The following is an 18,814-nucleotide window of genomic DNA, read 5'->3' as shown; positions in this document are numbered from 1 at the left end:
CTTGTAAACCAGAGTGGGTCTTCTCTCTTTCAGCCTCAGTATTTTACAAATACACGCAGCAGAACAGACATCACACACTTGATACGCCCCGAGTAGCCTACAGGCACTGCATGTTTTAAACACCTTAAAGCAGGAAACATTAAATACAAATAGCTTATATTTTTTCTTTGGAATACTAATAATTTCATAAAAGCCTCGTTTGTGCATTATCCTCTGCTTAGAAAGAGAGTTTGCCTCCTACATTCTAGTTTTCTGTATTCATAGGCAATCGTACGAATTTTTTGCTATTTATTTTACGTCACACCGACACAGATAGGTCTTATGGCGAAATCGTACGAATTAACAATATATATTAAGAATACTAAAGTATATATATATATATATATATATATATAAGAATGCCATGTTTCCGTTGTTTGAACTACTCGAGCTACTTTCTTCGAAAGTAAGACATATCTTACATAATAATGAACTGCTTTCTCCGTGCTTCACTTCGAAAAATCGCACATTAATTACTTTTACTTTCCTACTTTATCTCGGTTTAAATAAGCTCACCGGTAAAAAGTCAGTCACCCTAGTGCGCACACACAGCGAACGAGTCCCGTGCTCAACCATACGTGCACTGGCTCTACGTGAACATAAGGCAGTAGCGATCAGTGAAACATTAATGTTTCAAGCGGACAGTGTACGTCATTATGAGTAGACCTAAGGATGTAACAGTGACAAAAAGGGGCAATCGTTTATAGCCGTGTCCACGACCAGACGGTGCATAAAGTTGCTAGATTTGTTGGTGTTTCGCAGCAGACTGTTCAACGTGCCTACAAGCAGTGGTGTACTACACGTGGGCACGAATCAAAATTGTGGTCGGAAAAAGATCCTGACTGAGAGGGACCGGAGACGCGTTTCACGGCTTGTGAATCAAAATCGCTTCAAACCCGACAGGAATTGCTGCAGTCAGTGAATGAAGGTCCATCCCAACCTGTTCGAGAGAGAACATTGCGACGGGACCTGCATGCAATGAACATTTAGAGTCGGTCACTCACCTCGCAAGAGGCCATTGCTCACACAGGCACATAAATCTGCGTGTCCTCAATGGGCTAGAAATCATCGAACGTGGACAGTAGCTGACTGGCGGAACGTAATGTGGTCTGACGATTCACGTGTTTGCCTGTATTCCAATGACGCATGCCGTCGAGTGCACCAAATGAACCATTTCATCCTGGATATGTGCAAGGTTAGTTTTAAGCCGGAGGTGGGTCTGTGATGTTTGGGAGGTGTTTTTCGTATCATGGATTTGGCTCGCTTGCTGAGTAACACGAGCCAGCACGTTTATTTAAACATTTCGGATGATCAGGTGTTGCCTTTCCGTTAACTTCTGTGTGATGAGTATACTATTGACACTTTTCAAGATGGCAACAGAAAAGTTCATCGGGCTGTATGCATATGTGACTGGCTTTATGAACACTTGCCCACACTTTTACATCTATATTGGCCTGAAAAATCACGTGAATTGAACCCCATTGAAATTCCGTGAGACATGGTGGAACAGCGGGTAAAACACTGACATCAGCATCCCAGCAATTTGGTTGAATGTGCGATCAAATCCTCAGCGAGTGGCTTACCGGGATGCGACGTATCTGCACAACCTAGTGGATTCACTTCCTAACCAAATCCTGGCGGTTATCAAGTCAGAGGTGGAGATACACTGTATTAAATGATGATTGTAATGATTTCTCCAGGAATGACAAATTCTTTGTTTGATGAGCTTATATACATAGTTACCATCGAAGAACTAAGTTTTGCCCAAGTTTCAGAGTACCTATTCTTCAGAATCTTCTTCCAAAAATCATTCTACTTGATTCTCAATCTTCACAAAAAAAAACTCGCGCACTCTGCCTTTACGTCGAAACCAAATACTTTCTAAACAGTTGTTATATACCACTTTACATTGAGGCACTCTCGAAGATATGTGTCATGAAAGAAACTGGAAATTCAAAGTTAAGAAATTTGAACTCAGACCATAGAACTTTCAGCCATTAACTTTTCTTTTCTAGTCCCTTCAATCGGTGCAGTCACCATCCATCACAACTTACGAGACGTACTTATATATTGACATCAGAGGAGCAGTAGATTGTCCTCTATCCTTCCACTCCAAGGTTACGACTTTGATCGGAGATGAGGTAGGTGGCATGTGAAGGTACCTAAATAAGGCAAATCCGAGTCGTCATCTTCCAGCTCATTGCGGAATTCCTGTGGAACACAATCTCGACATACCAGCGTCTCCTTAAATCTATAGAAATTGAAAGGTACCGTAATTACGATATATTGTTTTCACGTTTCTAACACGTAAATGTAGAATTAGTAGTAGTAGTAGTAGTAGTAGTAGTAGTAGTAGTAGTAGTAGTAGTAGTAGTAGTAGTAGTAGTAGTAGAACAAGTCCCGCGTGTCTCAACATGTGTGCCACCAATACGTCTCTTCTCTCGGTCAAAGTTCGCAATGGTCAGCATTGAGGCATTCGGTTCAGAAGATACCGGATTCGATTCCCGGCTGGGTCGGTAAACTTAATCGCTTTGATGAATTCTTGTGGCTCGGAGACTGGATGTTTGTGTTTATCCCAACATTTTCCTCTTCATATTCAGACAACACACCATACTACGAACCATGAAAGAAACACGCAAAATATCCCTTTACATGAGGTTTGCGTCAGGAAGGGTATCCGGCCGGGAAACAGGCCCATATTCACATGTGAGACACAGTTCACACCCGCGATTCCATAGGTGTGGGGAAAAGTGGAAGGAGAAGAAGAAGAAGAAGACGCGTGCTTTCTTGCTTGCTTGCTTGCTTGCTTGTTGTTTGAAGGGGCCTAACATCCAAGGTCATCGGCCCATGAGGAAGAAGAAGAAAAGCAATAGACTTCAATGCATGGTCTAGTCTGTAGGGTATGTTCTATTTACTTCTGAATTATTGGATATCCCAGTTCCCATATAGCCTAACATATTTGCTTTCATATCCTACAACATTCTCTTTCAAACCTTTGTTCGTGCTATTTTAAAATTTATCTATCCACTTAATTGTTCTTCTCTTATATGCATTTATATTCTTATCCGGTTATTATCCGCCTCCTTAGCGTAACGGTTAGAGCTATTAACTGTCGTCCTCCGGGTGCTGGTTCATTTCACGGTACGGCCAGAAATTTAAGAATGGCAGGAGGGCTGGTATGTGGTTGAATCGTTACATGTAGTTCACCTCCAATGGGGGTGTGCCAGAAAAGAGTTGCATCATCTCGGAACGAGATTTATTTATTTATTTATTTATTTATTTATTTATTTATTTATTTATTTATTTATTTATTTATTTATTTATTTATTTATTTATGTTTAACTTGCATTCCCTCTCAAAGGCTATATCCATTATATACAGCAGTTTCAACCTCTCCGGGTCACCTGCAGACACAGGTGAAATGACAATGTAATTCTGATATCCTGGATTTCCTCTTCTTGATATATGATACGTTTTCTAGTCTTCTTTTTGATTTCCCTTACCGATTTCCTTTAACGATGGGTGCGTGGGGAAATATCAAGGAAAAGGAACATAGAGTGTTATCCAGGAATTAGGTTAAGGAATATGTTGTGGGAAGTGAAAGGAAATGAGAAGGTGGTAGTTTTTTAACATTGGTACCAACAACGTAAGACAAGCTGAAATAAGCACCAACATAGTTGTGTATGTGTGGGATCTGGTTAAGATAGCGCGGGAGAAGTTTAAGGGAGTGGGGAAGCGGAGATTGTCGTCAGTAGTATGGTGCGTAGGAGGAATACTGACTGGAGAGTGATCAGGGATTTAAAAGAGACTATGGAGTGGGTATATGGGAAATTAGGAGTTAAATTTTTAAATCTTAATGGGTGGGTAAGAAATAGGGATCGGCGCTCAGAGTAATGTTTGGTTACAAACTTTTGGCTAGGACGCTTGGGAGGAAGGAGATGAGCTGCTCGACTAAGCGGTAAGTGTTCCGAACTGTCAGTGGAGAGATATGGAGAAATTAATTAATTAATTATCGTATGGACACAGCTACCGTGTACAGATATTTCAGTTTGACGCCATCTGGCTGTCTGCTCGTAAATTTCGACGTTCTGTTTTACTCTAGGCCTACTAGATGGCAGACCGAGTAAACCGAAACTCTCTTGGGCGTCTATGGCTGAAATTTAATTAATTTTGTCGCGCAAAACACCAAATGTGTCACCAGAGATATTTTACATGCCGACATCGTACAACATGGAGTGCCGAATGGACTTTCTTCCGCCCTTCAAAAATCCGACTACCTCTACCGGGTTTGAACCCGCTATCTTGGGATCCGGAGGCCGACACTCTACCGCTGATCCACAGAGGCAGAGGCGTGAAATGATACTAGTTGACGAGTAATTGTAATTGAAGTTTATAAAAATAGAAAATGTCATAATATGTACAACATAAAGTTAGAAGGTCCGCCTCTGTGGTGTAGTGGTTAGCGTGATTAGCTGCCACCCCCGGAGGCCCGGGTTCGATTCCCGGCTCTGCCACGAAATTTGAAAAGTGGTACGAGGGCTGGAACGGGGTCCACTCAGCCTCGGGAGGTCAACTGAGTAGAGGTGGGTTCGATTCCCACCTTAGCCATCCTGGAAGTGGTTTTCCGTGGTTTCCCACTTCTCCTCCAGGCGAATGCCGGGATGGTACCTAACTTAAGGCCACGGCCGCTTCCTTCCCTCTTCCTTGCCTATCCCTTCCAATCTTCCCATCCCTCCACAAGGCCCCTGTTCAGCATAGCAGGTGAGGCCGCCTGGGCGAGGTACTGGTCATACTCCCCAGTTGTATCCCCCGACCAAGAGTCTGAAGCTCCAGGACACTGCCCTTGAGGCGGTAGAGGTGGGATCCCTCGCTAAGTCCGAGGGAAAAACCGAACCTGGAGGGTAAACAGATGATGATGATGATGATGATGATGATGACAAAGTTAGAATTTAAGAAGATAAACTGGGGCAAATGTTCCTGAATAGGGAGAGGAATTAATGCCAAAGGAATATTCGATAGCTTTGCAACTTCCTTGAAATGTAACCTGCAAGCTTTCCAGTCAGTCGAACACACAAGTTCGATATAAATATAATACTATAATACTATAACATGCCTGTAAAACCACATTATTAAACAAGGGATAAAATTACACATTGTTAAACTATTTTATACCTTTTTAATAGTGTGCGTTTACAAGCATGCTATAGTGCAATATTTATATTGAACTTGTGTGTTCGACGTCCACATCTGTGGTGTAGTGATTAGTGTAATTAGCTGCCACCCCCGGAAGCCCGGCTCTGCCACGAAATTTAAAAAGTGGTACGAGGGCTGGAACGGGGTCCACTCAGCCTCGGGAGGTCAACTGAGTAGAGGTGGGTTCGATTCCCAGCTCAGCCATCCTGGAAGTGGTTTTCCGTGGTTTACCACTTCTCGTCCAGGCAAATGCCGGGATGGTACCTAACTTAAAGCCACGGCCGCTTCCTTCCTTCTTCTTAGTCTATTCCTTCCAATCTTCCCATCCCCTCGTAAGGCCCCTGTTCAGCATATCAGGTGAGGCCGCCTGGGTGAGGTACTAGTCATCCTCCCCAGTTGTATCCTCCGATACAGAGTCTGAAGTTCCAGGACACTGCAGTTGCGGCGGTAGAGGTGGGATCCCTCACTGAGTCCGAGAGGAAAACCGACCCTGGTGGGTAAACAGAGAAAGAAGAAGAACAACAACAAGTGTTCGAGAGACCAAAAAGCTTGTAAGTTACATGTAACTGAGTCGACACCGAAAAAGTAGTTGAAACCATTTAACAAAATAGCAGTTGCTACTGAATCTGTCACATGGGCGAAAGCCCTGAATGCGGGCTAGCTGTGATTGATTGATTGATTGATTGATTGATTGATTGATTGATTGATTGATTGATTGATTGATTGATTGATTGATTGATTGATTGATTGATTGATTGATTGATTGATTGATAGGAAATGTACAAGGATCTCATATCTCTAAATCAAACATAACTACACTTAAGGAAATGGAAATTGCAACGCCATGAGGATATTGGTCGTTTGTGTTGATTTTCAAGATACGGAACGATGCCATGTAGGCATGTAAACGATCAAAGTTTCAGACCCATTGGATTGTTGCTACAGGTCTCCCCACGTGATTGGTCGCGGAGGAATCAACTCCAGTATACGGACTCTGGTGTAGCGTAGTTGACTTGCAGTCTCTGCATGAAGTGTTCCCCGTCAAACATGCCTCGACGACAGAGAAGAGCACGCTATCAACAACTGTCGCCGTTTGAGAGGGCTCGGATAATTGGGCTGTGTGAGGCTGGATTATCGCTAAGGACTGTCGCTGCACGTGTTGGCCGACAGGCATCTACGGTACAACGTGTATGGCAGCAGTGGTCAAATGAAGGTACCCACACTCGTAGACCTGGCACAGGCCCAGCGCGACAGACAACTGTGAGAGGATCGCAGCATCATTCGGATGGCCCGGATGGAATCCCATGCAATAGCAGCGCAAATTCGAGCAGCTGGGTAAGGCTGGCCTGGTGTCGAGAAAGATCGACGTGGGTCGACGAATGGCACAGGGTCGTCTTTAGTGATGAATCGCGCTTCTGTCTTGCCCGCAGTGATCGCCGGAATCGTGCGCCGACGTACCGGGCAGAGGGGCCTCCCAGATCTTATTGTCGAGAGGCACACAGGGCCAACACCAAGCATTATGGTCTGGGGAGCTATTGGCTTTAATGTGAAATCACAATTAGCGCTTGTTGAGGGCACTATGACTGCTCGACAGTACGTTGATAGGGTAGGCCTACTCAATCCAGTGATTGTCCCTATGATGGCGAACATTGCTAATGGGATGTTTCAGCAGGACAATGCCCGGGTTCACACTGCACGCATCTCCAGAGAAGCTCTCCACGATATCACACCCTTAGAATGGCCCGCCAGATCCCCGGACCTCAGTCCTATTGAGCATATATGGGACATGATGGGTCGACAACTAGTCAACCGTCCTCAGCCACCAACAACTGTGGAACAACTGACACGTGCAGTGCAGCAAGCATGGGTCACAATTCCTCAAGAAGCGATCCAGAGCCTTATTGACTCCATGCCTCGACGAATTCATCAATGTATTGCAGCTCGTGCTGAGCACATCCTGTATTGATGGTTGTCCAAACTTGCGGTCAGAGGGACCTGAAAGTGTAATCATCGAATAACAACCGAACACTCGTCCCGAATGTTCAATTGCAGCAATGTAGCAACACTCTTTCTGGGTGTTGCAATTTCCATTTTCGCTGTATATATTCAGGAGAGATAATACAATTATTTTTTATAATCTCTCAACGAAAGCATTCTTAATAAATTGGCAGTCGTAGCTGTTTTGCTAGTTGCTTTACGTCGTACCGACACAGATAGGTCTTATGGCGACGATTGGACAGGAAAGGGCTATAAATGGGAAGGAGGTGGCCGTGGCCGTGGCCGTGGCCGTGGCCTTATATAAGGAACAGCCCCAGCATTTGCCTGGAGTGGAAATGGGAAACCACGGGCTGCTGACAGTGGGGTTCGAACCCACTATCTCCCGGATGCAAGCTCACACCTGCGCGCTCCTAACCGCACGGCCAACTCGCCCGGTGGCAGATGATGATTGTAGATCAATTAAAAATTCGAAAATTTACATCATACCCCCAGATGACGACAAATATTTCACTCCAGAGGATTTAACAGTCCTGTACATTAAATACTGGTTATAGAGGCCAAAATCTATCGTGATTGATAAATTCGAATCCTATCACTTGAACGCATTTCCTTAATTAACCGACAGCCCCACTTCATCTCCGAGGAGGTATGAGAATTTGATACGTCACTGCCGTATTTCCAGTATAAATAGCTAATTGTACACTGTATTTACTGAGTCACTCAAATCTGTGATTATATATATGTTATTGTGTTGTCTGTACCACCGTGCAGGTATGTACTTTACTAGCAGGCATGGCTTCATTAATCGTAAAACAAATATGCAATGGCTTTAAAAGAGAACCTTAATATCATGATCATAACCACGGGACCTCCAATTTTATGTGGAATCTGTACCACAGGAACGTGACTTTTCATTTCCAGAATCCCGCGTGCAGTAGCTGGGATTCAAACCGCAGCAAATTTGGTGCGGAGACAGCGGTGATATCCCACAGTTACTTTAACCGCACGGTTTAGGTTAACGTTTTGATATGTTTTGTTTGTTATTGCCTTTACGTCGCACCGACACAGATAGGTCTTATGGCGACGATGCGATAGGAAAGGCCTAGGAGTTGGAAGGAAGCAGCCGTGGCCTTAATTAAGATCCAGCCCTAGCATTTTCCTCGTGTGAAAATGGGAAACCACGGAAAACCATCTTCAGGGCTGCCGACAGTGAGATTCGAGCCCACTATCTCCCGGATGCAAACTTACAGCCGCGCGCCTAAAACAGCACGGCCAACTCGCCCGGTTTGATACGTTTTAGGGTATGACACAAGTAGTGAAAGTATGGGAGTACAGACGCGTCCGCAATTGCGGATCGCTTGCCTAAGTTAAGCTAAGTTAACCTCAACTTCAAATAATTGATTGATTATCGATTGAATATAGACTGATTTATCGGCCTATGACGCCACCTACCCACCTACGAAAGTTATTCAAAAATTACTGAACCTAACCCTAACTTGGAATGTGAGCTTAACCTCACGGGCTGCCCTTCCTACCTGCTGAATTTTACGAATGGCTGCCCTTCGTGACGTCACCGACGAGGGTTATTCGAAAAGTACCTAACCTAACGCTAGCTATGAGTGCGAGCTTAACTTCACCAGCTGCCCTTCCTGATTATCGATTGATTGATTAATTAATTGATTGATTGATTGATTGATTGATTGATTGATTGATTGATTGGCCTTTCATGTCACCTAAGACGGTCATTCAAAAGGTATTTAAATTAACCTAACGCTAGCTAAGTGTGTGAGCTTAGCCTCACGCTAACTTCCCTGGCTGCCCTTCCTTACGCCTGGATGCCCTTCGTGACATCACCTACGACGTTCATTCGAAAGGTACCTAACGATACATATAATTTTAACCTTACCTGCTGCCCTTCTTTATAGCAGGTTGCCTGCCCGGCTACTCTTCCTGACGGCGCCTACACGGGTCATTATTAAAGTACTTACTTAACTTAACGCTAGCTAAGTGTGTAAGCTTGAACTCACCAGCTACCACGCTGGATGCACTTCTTTACACCAGGTTACCCTTCCTGACGAGGGTCATTTGTAAAGTACTTAACCTAATTGAATGTCCGGCTACCCTTCCTGACGTCACCTACGAGGGTAATTCTCCAAGTACTTAACCTAATTTAGTGCTAGCTAAGAGTGTAAGCTTAACCTCACCGACTGCCCTTCTTTATACCTGGCTGCCTTACCTGACGAGCGTCATTTGAAAAGTGCTTAACCTAATATTTTTCTTTTCTTTTTTTGCTAGTTGCTTTACGTCGCACCGACACAGATAGGTCTTATGGCGACGATGGGACGGGAAAGGGCTAGGAGTGGGAAGGAAGCGGCCGTGGCCTTAATTAAGGTATAGCCCCAGCATTTGCCTGGTGTGAAAATGGGAAACCACGGAAAACCATTTTCAGGGCTGCCGACAGTGGGGTTCGAACCTACTATCTCCCGAATATAACCTAATTTAACGTTAGCTAAGATTGCGGAGTTAACCTAACCGGCTACCTTTCCCGACAGGGCTTAACCCTACTACAGCTGAGGCGGGGGCTAACGCTGCCTTTCCTTGCAGCAGGCTGCTACTGAGCTGCAAATTAAGGTGCAGGCTGAGGTGCAAATTGAGATTAAAATTCAGGTGCAGGCTGAGATGCAAATTGAGGTGCAAGGCTGAGATGCAAATTGGGGTGCAGGCTGAGGTGCAAGGCTGGGGTGAAAATTGAGATGTAAGGTTGAAGTGTAAACTGAGATGCAAGCTGAAGTTGAGATGTAAGTAGAAGTTTTACATTCGCACGTTCTTACCTGAGCCAGGGATAGGTGACTAGATTAAAATATCCTTAGCTTAGATATAAAAGAGGAAATAGGTGGGAGAAGGCGAAATAAGTAGAAAGATTCTTAATTTAACGAAACGTTTATTTTTTAATTATTTACAAAATTACTACAATCGTTGTAATGTTCACACAATATTGTGATATTCCTACACCGCTTGACATCTTACGGCAAAGGGGTGAAACTTTCTGAAAGTGAACAAAAATAATTATTTTATATATTAGGGTAAGTATGGGAAATATACTATACTTTGCAAAGAAGATATTGCTGTTCTCAGCGTGGTGAGATCGATGTGTCTAGTTTCATTCAGATTCATCATCAACTACAGTCAAGATGGGTGCAGGTTCACGCATACACAGTCTACATTTTATTATCTTTGGATTAGGTCCATCCCAATCGATACGATTTTCACCTCGGTGCTTGTAATGTCATCTGCAACGTTCACATGAAGCTACATTGATTGTCACCTAAATGTGAAGGGGTAGCATGTCCCTAAAAGTATCAATGTCGTGAGCAGCGTACCTAGACAAAAAGCCTGGCGGTAAATACTAAATCAAATGCTTTGGCACCCGAGGTAAGTTTACATGCTTATAGAACATTTTAATATCCTTACTTACTCGAGATAGGTATATAAGATATCCCACACATTTTTTGATTCGCAACAAGTCCGGTGATCGGGCAGGCCAGGGCAACAGTCTGACATCCTGTGGCAACAAGAAGTCACGTGTTCGTGCAGCAACATGCGGTCGCGCATTGTCCTGCTGAAATATGGCATCTGGGGTGTCGTGAAGAAAGGGTATGTCTACGGATCGCAGGATGTCATTCACGTAGGTCAACCTGGTCACAGTGCTCTGGACACGCACCAACTGTGATTTGTGGTTGTAGCAATAGCAGCCCACACAATAAGGCCTTGAGATGGCGCCGTCTTGTGCGACTGCAGCCAATATGATGCCTCTCCCCCTGTCTGCGGCGAACCAAAATGCGGCCATCATTTTTAAACGAACAGAATCTGAATTCGTCCGAAAACACTATCTGCTGCCATTCTTCTCCCCAGTGACGTCGTTCCATACACCATTGCAGTCTAGCATGTTTATGCACATTAATTATAGGCGGAGAAGTGGACGACGCGCCGGTAACCCAGACCGTAATTAACAGCGACGGATTGTCACTCCTGATAATCTACGACGTGTTACACTGTTCCACTGTTGCGCCAGAGCCGGGAAGGACGCAGATCTGTCCTGTAATGCCATTCGGATGAGGTATCGATCTCCTCGGGAGGTGATCTGGTTGGTGCGATAAGACCCATCTAATCGTATTCTACGGCCTTCTGGGAACCATTCTGCACACACCTGTTGCATTGCCGACACCCTTCGTCCCACACGATCAGCAATTTCCCGGATGGATGCATCACGTTCTAGCATGCCAATAATGCGCCCTCCTTTAAACTCACTCATTTGACGGTACGGTTCTCACATACGTCCTCGAGGCATCCTGCACGTCTGCTCAAGTCAAACTGATCCATTACCTTCTGTTTATAACGGCAACGAGAGCCGCAGGCACATTTTACCAGTCGGTGGTGGTGCGCCGAGATATCGATGTGGACCTTGAACCTGAGGGCCGTAATGGTTCAAATGCTAATCATTTCTTCAGAACATTCTAATGCACATACTACTCTTCCAGGGCACTCTGAAAACAGGAATAACTAAACATCGCCCTTGTTTTTAGATATGACGTTGAAAGGGGTGAACGATATAGAAAACCACAGAAATAAATCCTACAGAAAAACAAATCAGTCCGTGCATAAAGTCACGGTTGAGCATTACGAGATCAAAACCCGTATTACAACACCTAGGACCAACATGAATAACATGGGACATAAAGTACAATCCCTGAAAAGGACACCACATGGAAAATATAAACAGCTCCTGGAAAGAAACACATGGTATTTTGCTGTGCGTCAAATACCAACCAGGTCTTTTAATGATGGCGGAAGACCGTATTCATCTACCACGGACTATAGGCGGGCTAGAAAATAAGAATGACCCATTTTCTCAATTCCCTTGCAATGGGCTTTCAACTTTCAGAAGGTGTTTAATTATTCGGCGGTTATGGAAGACACATGATATATGTGTTTGCTGGCTACTGCCATGTACCACTCATAATCCTCAAGACCGACCTAGGATGCATCCCCTCCATTTCTGCGTCCACGGGAGGTATATAAACCTCCCAATAATTTCCTTTCTCGTCCGTAGGGATGAAGGACCTCAGCTGAGAACGAATCCAGGCTACTTGACCAAAGTCTCACGACACTTGCAAGCCCTTTCATTATTATTATTATTATTATTATTATTATTATTATTATTATTATTATTATAAAGTATTATCCGACTCATTGCATGAATGGTCAGCGTTGAGGTCATCGGTTTAGAGGGTCCCGGGTTCGCTTCCCGGCCGTGGCTGGGACTTAAATGGCGTCTAATTAATTCTTCTGACTCGGGGACTGGTTGTTTGTGTTTGTCCTACATGTTCAGACAATTCATTGCACTACCAACCGCGACAGAAATACGCAATAGTGATTACATCCCTCCATCCAGGGTTGATACCCTTTGTTAAGAAGAGAGCCAGATTTTCCAGTGTCGAGTCAGTGTGTAGAAATAAGCCTAAGAATTGAATAGTTACGTCTATCAATTATTGTCAACTGTGTTATTATGTAGAATTTCTCTGCATTGAGTGCTTTTTTGTTGTTGTTGTTGTTGTTGTTTACAAGATGTCTTCCTTGTGTGTGTTAAAATAAATTTGTTCGACTATTGAGGAGTTGTACCCGTGTTTTATCGTCTTTGAAGTGTATTCACAACATTTGGCAAACCATTAGACAACCATATAATTATAGAAACACTTCATAAATAGTATCTTAAGGAAGGAAGTGAATATAGCATGGACGAAGAAATCAAGAGGGTATTACGACGATCAATAACCAAGATCTACAATGACCGGGCGAGTTGGCCGTGCGCGTAGAGGCGCGCGGCTGTGAGCTTGCATCCGGGAGATAGTAGGTTCGAATCCCACTATCGGCAGCCCTGAAAATGGTTTTCCGTGGTTTCCCATTTTCACACCAGGCAAATGCTGGGGCTGTACCTTAATTAAGGCCACGGCCGCTTCCTTCCAACTCCTAGGCCTTTCCTATCCCATCGTCGCCATAAGACCTATCTGTGTCGGTGCGACGTAAAGCCCCTAGCAAAAAAAAAAAAAAAAAAGATCTACAATGAGCTCGATGCGTTACTACAGATGCCGGAGTAAGACACGGAAAGTATTAGCGCAAATATCGATCTTCTAGAAACGAAATATCATGAATTAACAGGCATAGATACTCTTATCTTCACTAATGGGATTGAGAACTTGGAGGTTAGGGATGACGAATTAGACAAAGACATCGATTCGACTGACGAATTAAAGTTTAAAAAATCTCGTCGCCATAAGACCTATCTGTGTCGGTGCGACGTAAAGCCCCTAGCGAATAAGTTAAAGTTTGATAAGACTGTCGTTACGAAATTATTAAATGAAGACGATCGGAATTCAGAAGCAACTGCAGTATCAGTTAATTCTAACTCGTTACTCCAAGTTAAGCGCTCATACAAACTGCCTTTTTTTAATTGAAGAAGCTCGGAGGTGAACTAAAAGACTGGCTTCTTTTCTGGTCGCAGTTCAAGAAAATGTACGAGGACCCCTGTTTAGATCCTAGTGATAAATTCCAGTACCTCATGCAGGCCACCATTTCTGGAACCAGAGCAAGGGATTTAGCTGGGAGCTTTTCTGTTACCGAAGAATATTATTCTGAAGTAATATCAAGTCTTAAAGCACGCTATGGCAAGGACGATTTGTTGTAGAAGTGCGCATTAGGGAGTTGTTAGGTTTAATTTTACAAAATGCTGTGAGCCCTAATAAGGTATGTTTATCATCCCTCTATGATAAGCTCCAGAGCTACATAGGAGGCCTTGGAACCTTATGTGCTACAACGGACAAGTTAGTGTAATTCCACGCTTTTACCGCTAGTAGAGTCATGTTTGCCCGTGGATATTCTACGAAGTTGGGACAGAACTTCTTCAGTCGCACTCATTGGCGAGTCTTCTACATGTTGTTCGGCTGTTGAAGCATGGAGTGCTGGTGTCAATGACCTGAATGCTAATTCCAAGAATCGTTTAAACAGCTTAATGCAATTTCTTAGATGTGAAGTAGAACAGGAAGAGATGATTGCTTTGGCTATATCAGGTTTTGATGTTTTTATGTAGACATAAGAAGGACAAGAGTTTGAATTACACCACTAACCCGACTGAGAACATTCCTAGAGCTGAAGGCCTCCTTACTGCATCTAATAGAGAAACAACAGTGTGTGTATTTTGCTCATCTAATGACAAGTCTCAAGACTGCATTAAGGCACAGAAGATGACTTTACAAGAACGTCGTCTTGCACTTGAGACTAAAAGATGCTGTTTCTCTTGTCTCAAGGTTGGATATCCAGCAAAGAAATATAGAAATTGGCCTAGGTGCATCATTTGTGGTCGAGGACATTCCGTGGCTTTGTGTGGTAAGTAGCTACAAACCCAGGTAAGACTCAGCCATAGAGAGACCAATCTTAACAGGAAAATACTGGCTTCTTCTTCGCAAGTCCAGAATGATGAGACTTTAGCTACTTTGTCAAACCATTGTGAGGTGTTGATGCAAACACTAGTTGCCAAAGTTCGGGGGCAATGAGTTAAGCGGGCTGTACGAGCATTGAGTGATTCGGCATCGCAACGTTCCTACATTTTGAAGAGTAGAGAATGGGGTATCAAAGCAGCAGACAGTAAAATATCCAATACTCGCTGTTTGGAGGTACAACCACAGGAGTATACCAGCATTGTGTGTACACAATTTATCTCTCTACAACTGTCACTTTGAAGCACTAGACCAAACAAGGATTTTGGTGCCATACCTTCAGTACATCAAGGTCCTTGGATTGGGGATCTAAACAGCCAAGACATTGTTTTGAGCGACATGGAATCTTATGGACCAATATAAATAGTAACTGCAGCTGATATTGGAGGCAAATTGTTTACATAAGGCCACAAGATACTATGTTCTGGACTAGTGGCCATGAAAACTCGTTTGGGATAGATTTTAATGGATAAAGTACCTTCAGGGCATAGTAATGAGGAAATTATGGCTATGTTGATGACAGCTATGCTAACAAGAGAGTCCCGTGCATCAGATTTGTGGACTCTAGATGCCCTTGGCATAATGGACCCGGCTGAGAAGAAACGTAAATTAGAACTTCAAGGTGCTTCTCATCAATATTTCTTGGAAACAGTAAGGATCAATGAGGCAGTAGATTTGAGTGCTGCCTACCTTGGATAGAAAATCATTCTCCGCTATCTATCAACTACAGTATGACTGTCAAGAGAGCTCATTTCACAGTTAAATGATTAAAATCTGAAGGTTGCTATGATGCATATCGGTCTGAGCTGGACGAGTGGATACAGGAAAGTGTTATAGAAGAAGCGCTATAAGAAACAATGGATTCTCCCTGTCATTATATGCCGCATCGCTGTGTCGTGGAGGAGAACAGTACCACGCCTGATTGTCCTGTGTTTGATGCATTGGCATGTGAAAACAAGAATCCCAGTGTTAACAGTTGTTTTGAAAAGGGACCGAATCTGATAGAACTACTTCCTTAAGTATTAGCTCGTTTCCCGTTGAAGACTATTGGGGTAATGGCTGACATATGGCGTGCCTTCCTGCAGATCAAAATCTCTAAAGGGGACGGGCCATTTTTGAGATTCTTGTGGATTGGCCGTCAGGATACTTTGAAGTTTTATCAACACTGTCGTGTAGTGTTTGGACTGACATGTAGCCCGTATATTCCGGGAAAAGTAATCAAGTACCATCTGCAGACAGTACTAGACCAGTGTAAAGAAGGTACATCATCTTATTCTCAATATTTGGTAAAACTGTTATCTCAGAGTATTTGACAATTTTTTGACCAGTATAGATGATATAAACCAGTTGCAGCAGTTCATTGACGAAGAAAATTCCATCATGAGTGAGAGGAAGTTCGTGCTTCAAGGGTGGGAGTTCACAAACCTTTCTTTGCCATCAGCAAAGCCTACCAATGTTTTTGGGTTGCTGTGAGATAAGTCATAAAATAAACTATACATAAATGCAGAAAAGGTAAATTGCCTTTGCCTGGATAAAATAACCAAGAAAATTATTCTCTCAGCAGCACATCGGATTTTGACCCCGTTGAAGTAGTTTGTAGTGTCACCTCACTTCCCAAACGTTCGTGCAACAGATATGAGAATCAGGTATACGTTGGGATCAGAAAGTGAATGAGGGCCTCAAGACACAATTTTTGACCTGGATGAGGGATTTGCCGTACTTAGAAGAAATCCAAATTCGTATGAAAAATGGACACTTCATATCTTCTGCGATGCAAGTCAACTCTCGTTTGTAGCCGTGGCTTACCCACAGATTTGAGAAACTTAGATACCAACTCCAATTTCAAGCAATCTTTAAGAAACTTAATATCTCCAGAAATCTTGCCTATTTTAATTATCAGGTTCAAATACTTGTTACGTTTTATCATTACATGGTTTTAAAGACTATGCTATGAGTGAGAAGTTTACATTTGGTGAAAGTATTTGCAATAGTGACAATGGAAGACTACTATTATAAGTAAAATGAATAATGCAACAGTTTGTTATAGACAAGTGGTAAAATTGCTATAAAATGATGTTGACTGACTAGCGATTAGAACTAGATACTAATGAGAATGACGATCAATATCGTATTTTTAAAACATAATGTTGAATAAAATAATGTCCAAGGATGGTCAAGTGACCTGTATTTATTTGTATACGTAAGATAAATGTCAAAAGTCAATAGGATGTGGTGAAGTTGTGGTTCACTTTGATGAAGAAGTACGAGGTTGTAGTTGAAGGTTAATATACAATGTTGATATTGGACCTCTAATGGACCATCTCATTTGATGTGATGCTATAACGTTGTTAAGATATGTAGGTTTGTTGACATGTTGGTCGAAAAGGCAATGTGCCAGTTGAATGTAGATAACGTGTTGAATGTTGGATCAAAAGTAGAACCTGTAAAAGGAAACCAGAAGCATGGTGCTGATTATATGAAAAAATCGTAATAAATTTTAAGTGGAAATCGTGTACACTTACCATTTGACGATGGTGAGGGTAACTTGTTATGTTATGAGCTAAAAGTTGTTTACGACTGTCAAGTTCTTACTACGTGTGTTATAGCTGCAGGTTTGTATTGGAGGGAGATCTGTTTGCGAAGGCGTGACTATGGGCTTGTCTGTAGTACTTGGAGAGGAGCTACTAGCGGTGGAGGAGGAAGAGGAAAGTGTATCGCTGCACGTATTGTAGCGGTGGGATGCCGTTGAAGGGAGCGGTCTTAGAGTGGGTGTGGCTATGGGTCTATTGGTTTTACTTGAATATGAGGTACTAGCTGTGGGGGAAAGGGGGGGGGAGTGTATTAATTATACAATAGGTGGGAGTGCTTATTAATTTAAGGTTGAAAATTTTTTAGAAAATATTGGTGAGGGGAATTGATTCTTGTAATAGTAATAAAAATCTGTTCGTACAAGAGGCTTTTTTTATCAATGATATCGTTTAAATATCTTCGTTCAACTGCTGGTCAAAGTATATGAATATATTTTCGTATTCTGCTATGAGTTCACATTTTTCTTATCTTTTGAGAATAAGAAGGTCCTGTTCTATTGTAGTGAATTTATGTCCTGTGTCCCTCATGTGGTTGACCATTGCAGAGAATTTATTGTGTCCTTGTGCATTGTAATGTTCGGTGTATCTGGTTGAAAAGCTGCGGCCAGTTTGGCCAACATGAGAAAAATTACATGTAAAGCAAATACCTGATACAGAGTAACGATTATCTGTGACGTTAATAGAGTTATGATTAAAGAATAAGTTACGATTAGTCTTTGTTGTTGTATAGGCTATTTTTACATCGTGCTTCATTACGGAACTGGTAGTTGGATGAATACTATGGTTAGTGAACGTGAATTTAGCGTATCTGTGTTCGACGGGTTTTTTTGCTATTTGCTTTACGTCGCACCGACACAGATATGTCTTACGGAGACGATGGGATAGGAAAGGCCTAGGAATTGGAAGGAAGCGGCCCTGGCCTCAATTAAGGTACAGCCCCGGCATTCGCCTGGTGTGAAAATGGGAAATCACGAAAAACCATCTTCAGGGCTGCCGACAGTGGGGTTCGAACCCACTATCTCCCGATTACTGGATACTGGCCGCACTTAAGCGACTGTAGCTACCGAGCTCGGTTCGACGGGTTTTAATGGAGTTAAATTTGTAGCTAGTTTTAATTTGGTTTTGTTGATGATTTTATTAATTATATCCGTATTAAATCCCCCGAATTTAGCTATTTCTTGAATGGATTGTAGTTCTTTTTTAAATTACTAGAAAACATAGGTATTTTAATGTCCTATTGTGCCATATCATATACGCCTCAAGACTACCAAGTGTAATACTGTGGACTCACTGCAAGAAGGAAAGCCTGGTATAAGTAGGAAGTTGTGCAATGCAAGCTCTCGGGAGCCCGTGGCATAGGAAATTAGTTGTTATCTCAAATTGTAACAGCGAGCAGTTTGTATATTTCATATAAGTCAGTTGGGAATATTACAGGATTGCCTGAGA

This window comes from Anabrus simplex, chromosome 2 (genome assembly GCF_040414725.1).
Source record: "Anabrus simplex isolate iqAnaSimp1 chromosome 2, ASM4041472v1, whole genome shotgun sequence".
Lineage (NCBI taxonomy): Eukaryota > Metazoa > Arthropoda > Insecta > Orthoptera > Tettigoniidae > Anabrus > Anabrus simplex.
The sequence above is the reverse complement of the archived record's forward strand: the minus strand, read 5'-3'. Positions refer to the sequence as shown.